The sequence below is a fragment of the Ochotona curzoniae genome, unplaced genomic scaffold, assembly GCF_017591425.1.
Source record: "Ochotona curzoniae isolate NIBS_2020 unplaced genomic scaffold, NIBS_Ocur_1.0 scaffold_4505, whole genome shotgun sequence".
In the NCBI taxonomy this organism is placed as follows: domain Eukaryota; kingdom Metazoa; phylum Chordata; class Mammalia; order Lagomorpha; family Ochotonidae; genus Ochotona; species Ochotona curzoniae.
Window position 1 is genome coordinate 49,981,894 of NW_024467118.1, and position 21,354 is coordinate 50,003,247.

Genomic DNA, 21,354 nt, shown 5'->3' on the forward strand with positions numbered 1-21,354 from the left:
GACCAATGTCAAGCAGTGGATTCTGGAGAGATTTCCTCATTCTTGGAGTGGTGAGATTGGCAGTAATTAAGAACTGTTAAACTATCAAAACCTCTTGAACAGGACCCTCAGAGCACACCCAATACTGCGACTCTGGGTGCTTTCGGTTGGCTGTGCTCCATTCCAGGGTGCAGAAGCATTTGGGAGGCTGGGTGTGGCTTCTCCCTTTGTCTCTCTGCTTCCCTCAGATACAAGAAGGAGCCAAAGAGAATGTAAAAGTACTGGTCTCACCCATCTTCCTGTAGCCCTTGACCCTTATCACCCTAATCAACTATGTAAAAAACATTAACAACAAAAAAATTATTGGAAAAAAATTTTAAGAAATATTTTCTGATATGTTTTATTCAAAGGAGAAAATGTAATTATATTGGTTACCTGAGCATTGGCTTTACTTCTCAGAACATTTTAGTAGCATAGAAATTTGCTTTAGTAATTAAATACTTTATTTCAAGAATATAAATTTTGACTTAACATTATATCTAGAGATTGTAGAAACTGAACTGCTATCTTAAGAAATGCAATACTGAACACCATGTCAGAGGATGAAAAGCAGAACAGGTATGTGGATGCCGTAAGCTGGACGTGGTCAGCCAAGAGAACTTGAAAAGATTTTTCTCAACCCTGGTGCAACTTAGCTAGTAACATCTCAGAACTATCAAACCAGTGAAGTAACACCCTGAGTACACTGGGGTTGCCAAGGTGTCATGAAATGATTGTCCCCCATACCCAGGAGCTGACGTAGGCTGACAGCAAGGAACAGCCCACACCTTCCTCTCCTCTCCCCACTTCAGGTACAGAAGAAAAAACAATAAAAACAATAAAAGACTAAAACATTTGTCCACCCACCTTCCTCCATACCTCAATTCTCCCCACCCTACTCAGAGGCCCATGTGGGTATGCATCCTTCTTAACTATGCGAACAGTATTAAAAATAAAACAATTTTTAAAAAAACCTGCTTCTTCAGTTACTCATATGCAACCCCTGGGAATATGTTTTCTTTCAGTACCAACTGTCAGAATCTTTTGGAGGGTTTCATATTTGTTATTTAATCACATAGTCCTCTAAGATTTGTACAGTATCCATAAAACTGTGAAATATGCATATTTTAAAAATTATCACATGCAACTGGTCCCGGTGCATGGCCTAGCCTTGAATGTGCCAGGATCCCATATGGGCTCCAGTTCTAATCCCAGTAGCCCCACTTCCCATCCAGCTCTCTGCTTGTGGCCTGGGAAAGCAATCGAGGACGGCCCAAAGCTTTGGGACCCTGCACCCATGTGGGAGACCCAGGGGAAGTTCCTGGCTCCTGTCGTTGGATCAGTGCATTACTGGCTGTTGTGGTAATGTAGGGAATGAATCATCAGACAGAAGATCTTCCCCTGTGTCTCTACTTCTCTTTGTATATTTTACTTTGTAATAAAAATAAATCTTTTAAAAAATCATGTGCAACTATGATAAAATGTTCACAGTATTATGAGCCTGCTCGAGCAGATATAAAGCAAGGAAAATTCCCATTGGAAAAAAATTTCAAGAAATAGTTGCTTCTTTAACATGTGTAAAATTAAACCTGCCTTACTTAGTTAAAATTAAAACTGCTTTAGTGACCAAAATTAAATGCTACAGGGGGCAAAAATGAATCAAAATATGATCTAGAACACAAGAATTAGTGTTAAAAAAATTAGTGTTTAACACAAATTATTTACTAAATTTTCATATTTTACCTGGGTGTTTTAAACATACTATGAATACATACAATACAACACATGCATACATTCTGGTGACTGCTGTTTTCCCAGGCATATTAGCAGGAAGCTGGATTGGAAGTGGAGCCATTGGGATACAAATCAGCAGCCATTTGGGATGCTGATATCACAGGTGGCAGCTTTGCCTGCTATGCCACAGTGCAGGCACCGCAAATTCGTTTTCCTTTTTAAGTAGAGAAGACTTTATTTTAGGGAGGAAGGAATTGCAGGGAACAGGGGAGATAAAAGGAGACTACGGATTTAATCTACCTGGACAGAGTATACATTGTTTGAAACTAGGCTTCATTCTCTTTGAGTAGCAGTCAGAAACTCTTCTTAAGCAGCTTGTTGGGGGAGGTGCAGAGTGCTACAGAGACCCTGCTAAGCTGGGGAGGTGGGGGAAGGAAGGTATGCAGAAAGGCTCCTTGGCTAAATTTACAGTGCTTTGTCTTAGAGGAATGGAATGTCTCCATGTGGACCAGAGCTTTCCAGAGTACTAACCATTCTGCCAGCCTCTTGATTGATGATCTGCATTCAGTTGCTTCAGCCCTGGGAGCTCAAGCCCTCTGAGAACTCTGCTTTTATCTAGTCTATGGCCTCAGTCTCCAGCAGACACACTTTTAATAGAAGTTTTTAAATATTAGCAAAGTTTATACTTTAGTTTTTCTTGCCTACCAGTGGAAATTTTTTTTAATACCTTTCTATTGTTCACCATCCCTACTAACATCTTCGATGTTGTTATTAGTACAAGGCAGGATGAGTGGAAAGCAGGACAAACTTTTGAGAACGCGGACAAAATCAGCAGAAGCAGGTTTACCCATTGGCCAGAGGTGTGATAGTAGCCTGCAGTATGGAAAGAGTGGACACCTCCTTCTTACATTGCCATGGCTAGACATAGTGGCACCCACCAACACGTGTATGGGCTGTGCTGGATTGCAGGACCGGTTGGGTTGAACTAGGCTTCAATGCCCATTGACATGTATGAAAGCTGAATGGGATGTGAGACAGACTGGACAAGCACAGGTCTGGGGATAGACTTTGTTGGGGATATGTGGGCCAAACCATGTAGAAATACAAGTCCCACTGGTTAGCTCAAATTTGGGGTGGGGATGGGCTGAGCTTGGTATGACCATTGACCTTTCCAACACTCACTGGTACAGGGACTGAGAACAGTCTGGGCACATCCAGGCTTCAGCCCCTGCATGTGCATCCTAAAACAGGGTGTGGGGTGGGCCAGGCCGCAACATTCACCAGCTCATACAAGGTCAAGATGGAGAAGCAGGCTATGCAGGGCAAGGGCCTAGCACCCATGTGTGAGATCTGGGACTTGGAGTAGGCCAACCAAAAGAGCTTGAGAAACTCCCCTAATGGGTCATAACTCTCACTGATGAGCACATGATCCAGGCCTGTGGATTGGACAGGAACTCCAACTGCTGTAAAATGTGTGGGCTGTTCTTGGAAGGGGGCAGGCCGGATAGGGCCAAGCAAACATGAGCTCACAAGCAAGTGCAGAAACCAGGCTGGAGCATGGGTCATGCCCGACTAGGCTGTTACACCTACCAGTTTGCATGAGCCAGGGATGGGAGCAGACTAACCAGGGTCAGGTTCCAGCACATGCCAGTGAGGGCTGGAACTGAGGGCAGGCCAGGTCAGGCCAGGCTACAGCATCCAAGGCAAAGGTCATGATAGGTGAGAGACTATTCCAAGCTGGGTCAGACCAAGAGCAACCACTCGCACATGCAAGATCTATAGCTGGGAACAGGCCTGGTTGGGAGCAAAGGGGACGCCCTAGGTGTGTTCTGGTTCCCATTGTTGAATGTGAGGACCAGATTGGAGTCTGCTAGCTCATCTGGTTATGGCTTTAGTGTCTTGGCACAATTGTGGTCTGGATCCTGGGTGTGCCTGACTGGGACAGACTCCAGCACCCACCAGCACTCATGAGAACCAGGTTAGGTGTAAGACCGGGTAGGCTATGTCTCTGTCCCTTCTGAGTCACATGTGAGCTGTGTGTGAGTGTGGAGCAGGCTTAGCTGTGCTGTAACACCCAACAGTAAAAACTGGAATGGGTAAAAGTCGGTCAGGAATGGTGATTGTTCCTGCTAAGTAGTGCTGGCCCGTGGACCCACCAATGGGTGCAAGATCTGGCAACTCCTGAGCAACTCCTCTGTCGGGACACAGTCCCTGCAGGTGAGCTCAAGAACCAGAATAGGGAGCACCCCAGACCACGCCAGAGAATGGTATCAACAGGCATACATTTGGCATAGGTCAGTGGTACACCTGGCTCGCCAGTTCATATCACCTGCTGGAAAATTCAAACACCAGAACAGTGTGTGTGTTGGGCCAGGCTCAGTCGCAACACATGCCAGTACACATGGGTTCAGGGACTGGGTGCTGGATGGACCGGCTGTAGACCCCTCCAGCGTGAGCTGGATTTGACGGTGGACCAGGCCTAAAAAGGCTACTGCATCCACTGGCAAATGTTGAGGTGAGGCAGACCATGCCAGACAGGGCCATAGCACCCACCTAGCACACATGAAAACCAAGAAGGGAGGAGGCAAACCCGGAAGTGGGGCAGCATGCTGCTCCCCTGCTAGACCATCACTCCCATTGGTGAGCATGAGAGTTGGGGTGGGGGCAGACCAGACCGGGCAGGGCTATAACACCTATTGCCTCCTGTAAGTTGGATTAGAGAAAAGCCAGGGTGGGTTAACTATTCCTACTGGTGCAAGCATAAGTCAGAGTGAGGGTGAGGGCTGGTTGGGCTTTGCCACAGCATCGGCTGGCAGAAGTTGGCACTGCAAGCTAATTCTTTTATGTTCAACTGCAGAACCACCTGGAGAGTGAATGATCTGGGAGTGGACTCAGTATGGAAAGAGTGGACACCTCCTTCTTACATTGCCATGGCTAGACATAGTGGCACCCACCAACACGTGTATGGGCTGTGCTGGATTGCAGGACCGGTTGGGTTGAACTAGGCTTCAATGCCCATTGACATGTATGAAAGCTGAATGGGATGTGAGACAGACTGGACAAGCACAGGAACCAGGACAGGGATGGGCCTGGTGGGGATTATTGTGGGTGACTCCAACTAGGCTACAGCTCACACTGATTTGGATGATGGCCAAGTGTAGTGGGCAGGCTCAGTCTGGACTGCAACAACCATTATTTTGTGTAGAAGACAGGGCTAGACAGAACTGATCCAGCAATTGCAACCACCACTGTGCAAGTAGGGTGACTGGGGCAAGGTACTGTGCTGGACCCTACACTCACAAACACATGCAAGAATCAGGTCTGGCAATCACCTCAGATCAGGTTTTTTGGGAATCACCCCAACTGAATCCCTGGACTCAGAACCCCACCATGGAGAGAACTGCAGGTTCCATGATCTGACTGTACAGTGCATGTGTCAGAGCTGAGCCTCCTCAACGGCTTAGATGGATCAGTGGACACCATACCCAGGTGCACATGGGGATACGGCAAGATATACAGAGGACATATGGTACCATAACTGAGCATGGAAGACAGAACAAATTGAACAATTGCCCCCAGCAACATGTTTGCCGTGAATACCTGAATAACTGCAGATTCTAAGGTGGATTATGTCCACCAGTGGATTCTGGAGTGATTTTTTCATATTTGGTATGGTGAGATCAGCAGTGATTCAGAACTTCTGAACTACCAAAACCACTTGAGCAGTGCTCTTGGAGTGGGCTTCTCCCATTGTCTCACCTAGATACAGAAAGGAAAAAAGCGAATGTGGAAACATTGGTATTTCCCACTTCCCTGTAGCCCTTGACCCTTTGCACCTTGATCAACTATAAGGATCATCAAAATATAATAATAGTAATAAAAATAATAATTTTTAAAAAGAAAAAATATAATGAAATTATATTTCAGTAAGTTACATTTGAATAAAATTTTGTACCTTAGTGGTCCAACTAAGGAAGCTCAGCACTCCCTCAGTCCTAGGGAGGGAACAGAGTACAGTTTTGTGTTACAGGAAGTTGAGATGCACAGATATGAGTTCACTGCCTGCAGTGCATCAGCTGGATCACCTTGGCACACAAAGGGTGAGGTTGTGAACATACCAGCCATTATCAACATCCCCTCCACTTACTCAATATATTCAGAAGAGATCCACTATACCAAACCTGTGTGTTACTCTGAACTCCTACTGTACCCACAAATGATGACCAGGGTTCCACGTATCCACCCAGGATAGACTTGGGGACATCCACTGTAAGCCACAGACATTCCACCACTCCAAAGAGGCATATCTACACAAAGTCTTCAGAGGACTTAGCAACAAGTGATTCCTCAATTGCATAAAATAGAGTGTGGAGATATAAAAAAAAAAAAAAGACAAACAAGGAAGGTTAAATGACTCATCAACAGGAACATAACAATACTTTAATACTCAACATGAGAAATTGGAGAGAAATAAAATACCTGAAGGGAATTCAGAAGTAGAGAAAAAAAAGAAAGGAAATTCTTAACATCACTAATCATCAGGGAATGATAAATAAAATCCAGACAATATCAGTTGACTCCAGTTAGGTTGCCTGTTATCAAAAAGACAGAGTAAGCCTTTGCAAGCAGTACATACGCAACCTAGGATGCTGGCATCCCATGGGAAATGAAAGGCAAGAAGAGAGAATGGAGAAAGGTCGTTTATTATGTCCTAAACTGTACTTGAACAGGAGTAGGAAGTTCTGGTATTTTATTGCACAGAAGAGTTAGCAGAGATAATGATACTGAACTATATCATTATTTAAAAAAAAACTGAAAGAAAATGTTTTGGTCAATGAAAGATGTAAATATTTGAAGAGATATATTTACCATAATCAGACATTATAAAATGTATACATGCCTGCCTCAGCCATCTGGGAAGTGAACCAGCACATAGATGATGTCTCTTTTTTTCTTTCTTTCTCTCTCTTTCTCTCTCTCCCTCTCCCTGTAACTCGGCCTTTCAAACAGACAAAATTATTCTTAAAAAGTTTTTTCCCTTTTCTAGTCATCATTAGAAAAATCCAAAAGTTTATATTTATTTGGAAGTTACTCTACAGTCCAACAAGCAGAGATAACAGAACATAAAGAAAGTAGAGAGATTCTGACACCTAGATAACACTGAGTAATTATGTGATTACGTTAAATCTCTTCATATGTATAGTAATATAGAACTATACATGCATTGCAAGACAAACAAAATATTCCAGCTGTCTCTCTTACAGTGAAATCACAACGTTGCTCTCAACTTACTCTCCAAACTTTACTCCCAACTACCTTCCTCCAAAATTAAATGAATGACGCTTGTATGTGTATACAGTTTTATTACTTAGAATTCTTTGAAAAGCAGAATTAAAAGTAATATCAATCTTGGGCCCAGTGCAGTAGCCTAGGGGCTAAAGTCCTTGCCTTGCACATGCCGGGATGCCATATGGGTGCCAGTTCTAATCCTGGCGGTCCTGCTTCCCATCTGCTTGTGGCCTGGGAAGGCAATTGAGCATGGTCCAAAGCCTTGGGACCCTGCGTCCATGTGGGAGACTTAGAAGAGGCTCCAGGCTCCTGGCTTCACATCAGCGCAGCTTGTAGCCACTTGGGGAGTGAATCAACGGAGGGAAGATCGTGTTAGTCTCTCCTTCTCTCTGTAATTCTGACTTTCCAGTAAAAATAAAATAAATCTTTAAAATAATAATTATCTGCCTCAATTCAGAAAAAAGGTCTTGTGCTCGCTTCAGCAGCACATATACTAAAATTGCAACAATATAGAGAAGGTTAGCATGTCCCCTCACAAGGATGACAATCAAGCTTGTGAAGCATTACATATTTTTTAAAAAACATCTTCACATCTATAAAATGAAATTAATGATTTCTAGAAGCAAAGAAGCTCAACATGATTATGATCTTTGAAGAATAAGGTGCTTTCTGTTGTCCTGTTTCGATCTCTGGCATAATGATAAAGATCAATCAAAAGGATAACAGCTAGATGGGTAATTTTGTTGTTCTATTTTTAATGAACTTGTCTCCATTAAAATTAGGAAAAGATAAATAATGAATCACCTCAAATTACAGAATTTCCATATTTCATAAAAAAACTGGTACTGTGTCTGCCAGTAATAGCCACATATAATATTTATGAAAGGCTGGTTTTCCGTAATGAGAAATTCAACAATTACCATGGTAATAACTAGGGAAACAAGACTGAAATACATGATAAAGAAAGCGAGTTTCAAGAGGAAATTATGTATGGAGCATTAGAGTTCTGGGTCCAAGAATGCTTCTGAGGGTCTGCGAGGAGAAGCACGCGTCCCTCCATTTCCAGAAAAGAAGGACATGAAATTGATTCATATGAAATCATTTTTATCTTTCGTTATAAATTTTGACATTTTTAAAAATAATTGCTCAGGTTCAAGCTTTACATTCTTCCCTGAACACTGCCTGTCACTTTATTCTTTTCTTTTACTTCACTTAAATTTTTTTCAGAATAATTCTCTCATTCATTAAATTTTCTAAGTTGCCTTTTCGTGGTTTTATTTCTACTTATCCTACTTATTTTGTACTAACTGAACATAGAAATACTTCACACGAACTATTTCTAATTCGATTAAGAAATCAGCTTCTTTTAAAAGTTCTAGAAGCAGTCAGAATTATACAAGGAGAGAAAGAAAGATCTTTCATCCATTGGTTCATTTCCCACATGGTCACAACATCCAGGGCTGGATCAGACGGAAGCAAAATCCAGCAGCTATTTCCAAGTCTCCCACACAGGTGGCAGGAGCATATCTGTTTTGTTTATTAATTAAAAAACAAATACTTGGGTCATCTGCTGCTGCTTTCCCCAGGCCGTTAGCAGGGAGCTGGATCAGAAATGGAGCAGTCGGGACTTGAACCAGCACTAACACTTGGGGTCCCGGTATTACAGATTGTTTTAATATCTGGGATGCTAGAGAGTAATGCTGCCATGTGCATGGAAGAGCGAACTGATTTCATTTCCTTTTGATATTTAATACAAGTTCTGTAATAGCTATATTAATTTATATTCCAAAAGCAGTGTACAAGGGTTCCTTTTACTTCACATCCTCATCAGCATCTGTTGTATTCTTTTTATGACAGCCACTCTAAATAATGTGAAGTAATGTCTTAGTTTTAACTTACATTTCCCTGATGAATAACGTGGCCAAACATTTTTTTTTAATCTATTGGTCAGCCATTTACTAGACCAAAGTTTTTTTATGCGAGTCTTAATATTTTATTTATTTCCTATCATGCCATCTGAAAATAGACAATTTTACTTCCTTCTTGAATTGACGTGTTTTTCCCCTTTTCTTACATATTTTGTCTAGTTACAATTTCCTACATTATATTAACAGTAAGTGGGGCCCAGCGCAATAGCGTACCAGGTTAAAGTCCTAGCCTTGGGTTGTGGGAGGAGTGGGGGAAATCCAAGCACCTATAAAACTGTATCACATAATACAATGTTATTAACAATAAAAACAAAAATAAATAAAAAAAATAAAAAAGAGAAATTGAATTTAAAAAAATAAATAAAATAAAGTCCTAGCCTTGCCCGCGCCAGGATCCCATATAATGGCCGGTTCTAATCTCAGCAGACTTGTTTCCCATCCAGCGCCCTGCTTGTGGCCTGGGAAAGCAGTCGAGGACGGCCCAAAGCCTTGGGAGCCTGCATCCGTGTGGGAGACCCGGAAGAGCTCCTGGCTCCTGGCTTTAGATCAGCGCAGCACCGGCCGTGGCGGTGACTTGGGGAGTGAACGATCAGAAGGAAGATCTTCCTCTCTCTCTCTTCTCCTCTCTATTTCTTCTCCTCTCTGTCTCTCCTCCTCTCTGTATACCCGCCTTTCCAATAAAAATAATAAATAAATCTTAAAAAATAAAAAGCAGTAAGTGGGGAGAGTGGGCATCTTTGTCCTGTTTCTGATCATAGAAGTTTTCAGCTTTTCACCATGGAGTATTTTAGCTGCAAGCTTATTATATAAGTTCTTTATTATACTGAGACACATTCCTTCTATTCCTAACTTTAGGAAAGTTTATACTCATAAAAAGTTGCTGAATTTTTGTTAACACACTTTCACACTTATTGAGATAATCATATGATCTCTACCTTTCATTCTGTTACTGATTTATACATATATATAACATAACATATAATGATATATAATATATATTACATATATATGCATACTAACGTATTATGTTGAAACATCCTTGAGTTCAATGAATAAACCCCACTTGACCATGATGTATGATTCTATTAATGTGCTGTTACATGCAGTTTTCTAGTATTTGTTAGGGAGTTTTACACAATTCTCATAGAAAAACTGATCTATCATTTTCTTTGTTTGCAATGTCCTTGTCTGGCTTTCGCATCATGTAATGGCAGTTTTGTAAATTTATAACTCAGGTTTAACAGTTCTTTTCAAAACTGCTACCTTCAATAAGCAACACAAACTAAACTATATTTTACTGCTTATATTTTTATATGCTTCTAGTTTGTATAAAAGATGATTAAATTTTTTCATAGGCTCTTTACATTTGTGCTAAGTCCCACATCTATTCCTATGTAAATTGGGGGGGGGGGGTTCTTACACATGTAATTTTTTTTCTTATTGATATTCTTAAGAAGTTAAACAGAGGTAAACAGTTTGAAATTTGAAATCAAGGCTGGTTTAGTATGAATATTAGCTATTCTATGCATTACTTCTGCATCTTTATTCAGGTTATTTCCTTAAATGTCATTTTCTTCTTCTGAAAATAAATATAATTACATTACCTGCCTTATAGGATTATAGGATTTTTTCCCTGTCAAACAAAGTGAAAAATATATTTAGCAAAATATATATCAAGCAAACACATGATAGCAATTATTATTATTGCTGTTATCAGCTCTTTGCACTAGTCAGTTTTTTACTACTATAGCTAAATATATGAGGTACTGACATATAAAAGGTTTTAAATTTAGCTTACAATTTTGAATTTTCAAGTTCAACACCAGAAAGTTCCATTTGTTTCCGTGAGGACAGTAGACACATTACTGAAGCACACATAAAGTTGAGACCACAGCAAAATAGGCAGCACAGCCAGTGGACTTTATCCACTCCCAAATCCCTTCCAAGGCCTTCTAGGGGAAATGCTTCGAATGCTATAACCCCTGAACAGCTTTTACCGTCTCCCACTAGTTCCACAACAGGGATCAAACCTTGAACACATGGATCTTTGAGAGACATTCAACATTCAACCACAGCACTATTATGGCAACTATGACTAGAAAACAAAAACAGAATGGAAACTTCAGTGAACAACTGGATTAGTAAAGATCATTGCAGACTCTTTATGTTCTCCTTACAAGAAGAATCTATGACTCCAATTTAGGCAGTCTCAGTGTTTTATTTTTCATCATTCCTCAGCAGTAGACACTCTGTAATTACACTGGTTATCACTTTTTCTGGGCTCAGATTTCAGCAAGGTTGCACATCTATGGTATTTATAAGTGGTAAATGTGTCTCTTTTAGTGCTTCAGTGAGAAAAAGTTTTGAAATACCTAACCTAAACCTTTCATATGGATACTTAAGAAGACACAAATGGGATTCTAAGAAGCCATTAGGAAAACATTGAAACTTTGATTTCTGAGGCAAATACCAAGTATTCTAATTTCCAATGAACAATATTCATGCAAATAAATGCAAACAAATACAGCTACTTTTCTATCTTATGCCTAAATGGTCCCAGGCAAAAATTATTTGCATGGAAGCTGTAGGAAACTATAATATATAATCCCATATACATAAAAAAACATGCTTTGAACAATGACTGCTGTCGTAATTACGCAATTAAGAATAATACTGTGTGAAAATAATTACACTCTAGCTCCTAGTAGTGATTTAAATTTAACTGATGTTGGCAAAGATTAGACTTTTCCTATTAAAGTTGACAACATCAAATATACAATCATATATAGAGAAAATGGAGACTTTGTCTTGTCTTGGTCATGACTGCATCTCTAATGTCAAACACAATATTGAAAACCTAACAGTTTTGGACAAACATTTAAGGAATAAATGTGTACAGCTTGAAGATTTCTGATATTTTCAATGATGTTCTTTAAGTACTGAAGCACTCACATATTTCCTGGAAAGACAGCTGACATCCACATGGGAAATCAGAATGGAATTCACGGTTCCTGATTTGGCCTGGCCTACAATCTGGATGTTAGTGGTCATTTGGGGAATGAACCAGTGAATGGAATATAACTTTCTCTCTCTATTTCTCTCTCTTTTACTCTCACCCTCCCTTCCTCATTTCCTGTCTTTCCTTCTCTTTTGCTTGTACTGTCTTTCAAATGCATGGGTTTAAAAAAAAATTTTTTTTTAAACAGGAGCTGCAATTGTGCCATAGCAGGTATAATTGTGACATCGACATTAATATCTGCCTACGATATCAACACTGCTCCAATTCCAATCCAGCTCCTTGCTAATGGCCTGGGAAAAGCATCAGAAGATAACCCAAGTGTTTGGAGCCCTTCCAGCCACACAGGAGAACTACATAAAACTCTACACCTTGCTCCTGTTTTTAGCCCAGCCCAGCCTCAGCCATTTTAGACATCTGGGTAAACCAGCATAGAGAAGACCTCTGTGTGTGTGTGTGTGTGTGTGTGTGTGTGCGCGCGCGCGCCTGACTTTCAATAAATCATTTATTTTAAAGTGTTAAATATGTCTTCCTTAGTAATAACCTCTGAGTTCATCTACTGAAGACATACATGCTTAGACATAAAGACAGCCAAGAAAGGAAATGACTCCATTCTTCCTATTCTCTTTTTTTGCAACAAAACCTATCTTATCTTCTCAGTTTCAGAAGTACCAGCATGAATATCCTTATTCCTATTTTGCCTCTACTCTTCTATTCAGTACAGACTTGAAAACAAGCTACGATTAAAGCAATGTCACAATGACATCAGTCATCTTTCTCACCAATCAAGCATTACAATGTTATATCTATGGAAGAATACAAGTACCTTGCTCTGTTTCTAAAGAAAATTCTGGTAATTATACCTTCTGCTCAAGATAGAAACCATGGTTTTAAAAAATTATTTAACAAGTTCAGTACCGTCTAATGACAATGTTGGATTGAGAACATATAGCCTTTGAGATTTTACGCATTTCATGCTAGAAACAGAAAGTCTCATCTCCAAGAAACAAACATATACTGTTTCTTTCTCTCAAACTACAAACTCAGACATCTTAAGAATATTGAAACTTTCACATATACCCAGAAGCCTTTCTCTTTTTTTTTTCAAAGATTTATATATTTTTATTGGAAAGGTGGATATGCAGAGAGGAGGAGAAAGATAGAGAGGAAGATGTTCTGTATGATGGTTCACTCCCCAAGTAGCCGCAATGGCTGGAGCTGAGCCAATCAAAAACCAGGAGCTCTTCCGGGTCTCCCACACAGGTGCAGGCTCCCAAGGCCTTGGGCCGTCCTCGACTGCTTTCCCAGCTCACAAGCAAGGAGCTGGATGGGTGGCAGGGGCCGCTGAGATTAGAAAAGGCGACCATATGGGATACCGGGTGATGTATAAGGCTAGGACTTTAACCACTATGCTATCGCCCAAAGCTCCCCCAAAAGCTTTTCAAAGTCCTGCTCCTTTCAAACCTTTTTAAGTCTAACATCCTTTGGTTTGTTCTATTTTTACATACCTAACTAGAATCACCAAAACATGCCATACTACTTGAAAAAAAGGAAGCAATTTATAAATGACTGATGACTAATCAAAATCAAAGAAATTTTTAAACAAAAACATCAGTGATTGAAAACTAGGGATGTGAAATGGGTGAAAGCCAGTCAGGAAAGGCCGCAGTTTGTGCTAGGACAAGAAGTGGACTAGGAAAGGCTGGCCCATGGACCCACCAATGGGCACAAGATTTGGCTATGAGAGAAGTTCCGATGGAGGAGCTTGGGCAACTCCTCTGTCGGGACACAGTCCCTGCAGGTGAGCTCAAGAACCAGAATAGGGAGCACCCCAGACCAGGCCAGAGAATGGTATCCACTGGCATACATGTAGTGCGACTCGGAGGCAAACAAGGCTGGGCCAGTTCATACTACACACTGGAAAATCCAAGCACCAGAAAGGAATGTGGGTCAGGCTAGGTTGGCCCTCAACACAAGCCAATTCAGATGAAGAGCAGGACTGGGGGCCAGATGCACCGGGCTAATCTGTAGACCCCTCCAGCATGAGCTGGATTTGGTGACAGACCAGGCCCAGAAAGGCTACTGCATCCACTGGCAAATGTTGAGGTGAGGCAGACCATGCGAGACAGGGCCATAGCACCCACCTAGCACACATGAGAATCAAGAAGGGAGGAGGCAAATCCAGAAGTAGAGAAGCATGGGGCTCCCCTGCTAGACCATCACTCCCATTGGTGAGCATGAGAGTTGGGATGGGGGCAGACCAGACCGGGAAAGGCTACAACACCTGTTGGCATCATTTAAGTTGGATTAGAGAAAAGCCAGGGTGGGTTGACTATTTCTACTGGAGCATGTATAAGCCAGAGGGCAAGTGGGATGGCTCGGCTTTGCTAAAACATCAGCTGGCAGATGCTGGCATAGGGGAGGGAGGATAAAAGTCTGTCAAGTTCAACTGCAGAACCACCTGGAGACACCCTATGTATATATATATGTATATATATACATATATACATATATATATATATATATTTTTTACTTATATCTATGTGGTTTATTTATCTAAAAGCCACGAAGAGAGGGAGAGAAAGCTCTCCTACTTGGTGGTAGTTGACAGTACCAAATGTGCCCCCACCAGTAGGAGATGGAGAAGCAAAAGCCTGGAGCCAGGAACTTAATCTGGGTCTCCTGTATCAGTGCCAGGGATCCACCCACTGAGCCATCACTTGCTATTTCCAAGGGTGTCTATTCACACGAACCAAGAGCAAGGGTCAGAGCAGGACTAACTCAGACACACAGATACAGTGTGCAAGCAATCCAAGCTGCAGCTGAAACAAGAGTCAATGCCTGTCCCTAACTCTTCCCACGATTCTCACACTGAAAGGCAAGCCGTTTTTTGATGGTTTCAGTTTTTGCTAATATTTTTCTTATTTTAACTATCTCTTTGCCCTCTTTTCCGCCCCTAAAAAAATGTGTAGGTGGACTGATTACCTTCACTTCTAATGAAAAGCATTTCAAAATCTGCTTCTCTAATTGTCCTCTCAAAAGGCTGAATAAGGATTCAATCATAGCCTAAGTCAGTGGACCATTTGATTCAAAAGTGGTTTATGACCAACTTCCAAAGCATGGAATGCCAATTATACTATACATGGAGAAGAAGCTGTCACTATAGATTTCTTATCAAATTTAGTGTGTGGCAGAGGAAAGGCCTTTTAGTTTATGTGAAAAATGACTTCAGATTTGATTGAGTAGCAAGTTTTAATTTAATTTTCTATTTTCATTTCCTTTTTCTCTCTTATTTCATGAAAAATATCCCAATACTATAAAATATGCCTTAACAATCAAAATTAAAAAAAAACTAGTTTCTAATAAAAAGTTATAAACACACTAAAGGATATACTAGAACACTTCTTTTAAAACTAAAAAGACATTTATCAAAAATAAGTAATTTTGGAAAAAATCTGAAGACTAGACAGTTCTAAGTATTCACAACGCATGGTGAGCACGCTGCAGAGATGCACACAACTCCATCTAGTTCTCTCCCCTCACCAAGCTTTGCTTTTAGTGCCATCCCAGCCAATATTCACTTAGTCTCACCATCAACTCAATGCCTATAAGGTTTCAATCAGTGTCAACTAGAGCTGGGATCTTACTTGGTTTTCTACGGGGGAAGGATCCACTTCCAAGTTCACAAGGGTTTTAGTAGAATTCATCTTCTTGCAAGTTGTCAGACTCAGGGCCTTGCGTCCTAGCTGGCTGCTTGCTGACCAGTCCTGGCTTTGGTTCCTTGCTACACCAGCTTCTTCAGCTTCTTCATCTCGCAGCTTGTTTTTATCAGAATGAGAGAGCAGGGAGTCAAAGAAAAGACCCCAATAACAGGAGAGAATTTAGCACTTAATCACAATCTTGCAAGTGGTGACATGCCACAACCTTTGCTCTGCTGATTAGAATCTATCATTAGTTACAAACAAGATCTCACACTTTCAGAAACGCTTTCACACTGGGTGTGAATCCTGGAAGGCCCAGATCACTGGGTTCCAGGAGAGCCCACCTGCACTATTGCTTTGTGACATCTGCAACATTCCAAATCTCCATCAAGAGCTGGCTATCCAGGTCCAGCACAAGAGTCTAGTGGCTCAAGTCCTTGCCTTTCATGTGCCAGGATCCCATCTGGACACTGGTTCTAATCCTGGCAGCACCGCTTCCCATCTGCCTCCCTGCTCATGGTGTGGAAAGCAGTGGAGGACAGCCCAAAACCTTGGGACGCTGTACCCATGTGGGAAACCTGGAAGAGGCTCCTGACTTTGGAATGGCCCAGCACTGGCCATCATGACCCCTGGGGAAGTGAGTCAGTGCATGGAGGATCTTTTTCTCTGTCTCTCCTCTCTTAAAATCTGACTTTCCAATTAAATAAATAAATATATAAACAAATAGATTTTTTTAAAAAGCACCTGGGTACCCTTCTTCAAACTCATTCTTCACTAATGCCCATGGAAATGCAGTGGATAAGAGCCAAAGTATTTGGCATTGGTCACCCACCTGGGAGACACAGATGGAGCTCCAGATTCCTGCCTACTCCAGCCCTGGCTATTGCAGCCACCTGGAACATCATTCATTTTTTTGTTTTTAGATATACTTATTTTTATTACACATTCAGATACACAGAGAGGAGGACAGACAGAGAGGAAGACCTTCCGTCCAATGATTCACTCCCCAAGTGACGGTACGGCCCGTGTTGTGCCGATCCAAACACTAGGACCAGGAACTTCTTCCAGGTCTCCCACACACAGGTGCAGGGTTCCAAGGCTTTGGGCTGTCCTCCACTGCTTCCCCAGGCCACAACCAGGGAGCTGGACGGGAAGTGGAGCTGCCAGGATTAGAACCGGTGCCCATATGGGATCCCGGGGCATTCAATGTGAGGACTTTAGCTGCTAGGCCACGCCACCGGGACCCATCATTCATTTTTAATAAACATTTTCTCCAATGTACACTTTCCTCACTCTTCCTTGAGCACTGGAAACCTCATTCTTAAAATCTAAATGCCACCCCAGAATTCTGGGCTTGCATTTCTTACACATATTTCTCCTTCTCCTCCTCCAGCTATATGTTCTACTTATAGACTTTTTCTTCCTCCTTGTAGAAATTCATTTACTTCCCACCGCTTGGTCTGACCTAGGCTTTTCAAGAGCTGGTTAGATGGACGCTCTGGAATTCAACACTGGTCTCTTTGGCAAACAGTGCTTGTACCACATCCCAATTGAGGCTATAGACTAATCTGTTCTCAGACCGAACATTTGTAACATATTTCTTTGTACTGATTTCATGAATAACCAACTCCAAGTCTTATTTGTGTACTGCCACACTTTTGACTCACCTGTTCTCTCAGGTCTCTCTAGTTGTCTGGAAACCTGTTATGATCGCACAGTGTCTGAGCCTGTGTTCTGGGATGTATTTGGTTTCCAGTAAAAAGCTTTACCTCCTATAAATCTATCCCCCCACCCAATCTGACCTGGTTTCCTATCTAGTTTCCTATCACATTCTAGTACATTTACATGAGTCTAGTACACTTATAGAAATCAAAGTTTGTTAAGAATAGATGATGCTTCCTCTGAAAAGCCATAAATAGTATCTAATACCATGTGTTTTAGTGCCTAAGTTTAAAATGCTAGAATTTAGCATTTTCAATTGATATGGAAAATAAATAGCAATCTCAATTTCTGAACTATCTTCCACAATTAACATTCAATAGGCAACTAATTTTACTTTTCTTAGTCTTCTGTCTCTCTACTGAATTTTATATTAATATTTAATTTTGACATATCTGTATCCCTCAAAAATGTATTCTATTTTGTATACATTAAGGATGTAATGATCTTTGAAATACTTTACATGTCTCAGAACATCACAAAGCCAAACTTGAGAATCAGTATCTTAACTACATCATTAATAACTTCATAAAGCCGCATATGCTGTGAGCTTCTTTGTGGGAATCTGGAGGAAACTACAGGGTACTAAGATTTCTGAGCTGGATCCCAACTTTAGATAACTACCATTTCCTCCATGATTGGGACTGTTCTTTGAAAGTGCCCTATGGCTGTCACTACTCTTAGACAACTTCAACTAAAGAATACTACTTCCACTGAGCCATGCCAACATCCAAGGCAACTGAAAAACTGATATCTAATGATCAACCTAAAAGGACCGTAAAGGACAAGTACACTCCTACTGGGGGCAACACTGAAAGGTCATCGCAGCTCCACAGCTTTGGATGCGTTTGGCTAAATCCTTCATGACAACCTCAGTACAGTTCAACTTCTCACCAGTCTTGTTTCCTTATCCTCCTTCCCACAAGTGGTAACCCTAAAACTACTCTTTAACAAACACCTTGTTTGCATATTTCCACCTCAGAGTTTGATTCACAGGCTCCAATCCACAGCAAACACTACAATGCTCTAGGCAGGAAACAGCATTTACAAAGCAATAAAACTGTGATCCTTTGCTTTGGTGGTGGTGGTTGTTTCAAACCTGTTGCAGTACTGTCAATATGTGTTGGATAATTATTTGTTCAAGGCGGTCCTGCACATTGCTGGATGTTGACCATCTCCACCTCTACCACTAAGTGTCAACACCACGTACAAACGTGTATCTGCACACAAACATACATAATGTGGCTAAAATGTCTTCACACTGGGCCTAGCGCAGTGGCACAGTGGCTAAGGTCCTCATCTTGCACCCCGGGATCCCATATGGGCACCACTTCTAATCCCAGCAGCCCCGCTTCCCATCCAGCTTCCTGCTTATGGCTCGAGAAAGCAGTTGAGGACGGCCCAAGGCTTTGGGACCCTGCACCTGCGCGGGAGACCCGGAAGAGGCTCCTGGCTTCGAACCGGCATAGAATCGGCTGTTGCGCTCACTTGGGGAGTGAATCTTTGGACGGAAGATCTTCCTCTCTGTCTCTTCTCTCTGTATAGACGCCTTTCCAATAAAAATAAAATAAATCTTTAAAAAAAAATGTCTTCACACTGCCACAAGTCCTGTGGGAGACAAACACTTCCCACTGAGAATGAATGCACTAGAGACAACTTTGGCAACAAGAGACCTGAACACAGCTGAAGGAAGCTAGAAGAACCCAGATGCCAGGAAACAGCAACTGACAATACGGCAGGAAATGGGCAAGAGAAAATGGAGTACAGGGAGTGAGGAACACATCCTTCCCTCTCCACGAGCCAGGGACATACCACCTTAAAAACAGGGGTCAGTACATCGTTTTTAAACACATTATGTAGGATCTTTAACAACGCTTTATGCCGAAAGGATGCATTATCCATAGACCTCCTAAAGGTGTCAAATTCTCTAGTGAACCTGACAAACAGTAGAATTCTCCAATGTCAGAGAAAGCTTTACATTGTAATTAATTTTCTTCCGCCAAATTCTTGAAGTGCCAATGTTCTTAAAAGATTCCCTAATCTATTTTAAATGCCCTGAGCATTCCTTTAAACCACTTTCTTCTCAGAAAAATTCCTTAAATTATAGCGGAAGCTATGATATGGAAATGCAAAACAACTTCCTGATCTTGTGAACAAATAAGTATACACATAAATGTAGACTGGGAGGAAATATGAGTGTCAGAGGCACATGGGAACTAGCCAACAAAGAATATCTGCCTATTGGGGTATATTCATGTAACTTTCCATCACCAAGTATCCCAGTTACATCTATTATTGCTATTATCACATCTTGCTTTACTCACATAATGTTTGCTCTTTTTCTGTTGTTTTTTGAGGATAACTGATAACCAAAACACTGTATTTAACATACACATTTCGACAGATTTAAGAAAGTACATAGTCTCAAACTATCACAAGTAATGCCATAATCAATGCCAAACTATCAGCATAAGTAATGCCATCTCTAAAATGTTATGCCTTCCTTGTGTGCATGTGTGCATTTGTGTGTGCGCAATTAAAGCATTTAACATGCCTGTTTCCTCTTAACATTTTTAAATATACAATACAGATTTTATTATGTGTATCATTACTGCACAAATCTCTAAATTTATTCATTTCGCTTGTGTCCAACTCTGCACTCTAACACCCTCAATTCCCCATCTCCCCAGCCCCTTGGAAGCACTAAATACTATCTACTTCTATGAGTTTTAGATTCTTGATACAAGATTACGTAGTATTCTGTATTTGTTTATTTTATTTAGCATAATATTCTCCAGGTTCATCCATTTTGTAGGAAATGCCACTGTCTCCTTTTTCAGGGTTTAATAATCGTCAAGTTTATGTATTTACCATATTTTCCTTATTCATTCCTCTGTGGACATTTAAGTGGTCTACTATTGTAAATAATGTTGCAATGACATAGGTGGGCAGGACTTTCTAACACCCTGATTTCAACCCTTTTGGCTACAGACCCAAAAAGCAGAATTGGTGGCCCATAGGATAGCTCTTCTGTAATTTTCAGAAGAACTTCCATATTGTTTCCCATGATGACGATACCAATTTACACTGCCACCGTTAAGTGTTCATTGTTCAAACAGCCATACGTACAGACACAAGATAACATCTTCTTTTGGTTTTCATTTGCATTCCTTTTCTTATTAATGATATTTATTTTTGATGGTAGTTGATTAGGGTGATGAGGGTCAAGGGCTACAGGAAGGTGGGTGAGATCCCCATTTCCACATTCTCCTTTTTTCCTTCCTGTATCTGGGGGAAGGGGGCACACAACGGGAGAAGCCACATCCAGCCTCCAAAATGCCTGTGCACCCTGGAATGGAGGATAGCCACCTAACTCCAACCAGAGTCCCCGATGTGGGGCATGCTCTGAGGGTCCTGCTCAAGAGCTTCTGACACTTGAACACTCCTGAATTACTGCCGAGCTCACCACTTCAAACACAACGAAATTGCTCCAGAATCCACTGGTTGACATAGTCTTTCATTTGCATTTCTATATACACAGTTTTATGCGTTTGGTGCAGTGGCTCAACAGGCTAATCCTCTGCTTGCTAGCTCTGTCAAAACGTACGGACGTCAGGTCATGTCTTGGTTGCTCCACTTCCAATCCAGCTATCTGCTTGTGGGCTGAGAAAGCAGAAGACAGTGTAAGTCCTTGGGTCCCTGTACCCATGTGGGAAACCCAGGGGAGGATCCTGGCTCCTGGTTCCTGGCCTCGGACTGGCTCGGCCCTGGCCATTGAAACTATTTGGGGAATGAGCGAGCACATGGAAAATAGCCCCCACTCTCTCTGTCTTTCAAATACAAATAAATAAATCTTTAAATACACATGCATAATTTTAAAAGGAAATTTAAAAAGCAGGTGCTTTTATGTATATGTGTGCTGAAAAGGGATTATACAAACCAGAAGACA

The 21,354-nt window shown here is 41.3% G+C and overlaps 1 non-coding gene across 1 annotated transcript; it reads left to right on the forward strand.

Annotated features, from left to right (window-relative positions):
* Nucleotides 1–7,510: 7,510 nt before the first annotated feature.
* Nucleotides 7,511–7,616, forward strand: LOC121146889. Its single transcript, XR_005882267.1, has one exon. It is a non-coding gene; the product is annotated as a U6 spliceosomal RNA (small nuclear RNA).
* Nucleotides 7,617–21,354: the final 13,738 nt, after the last annotated feature.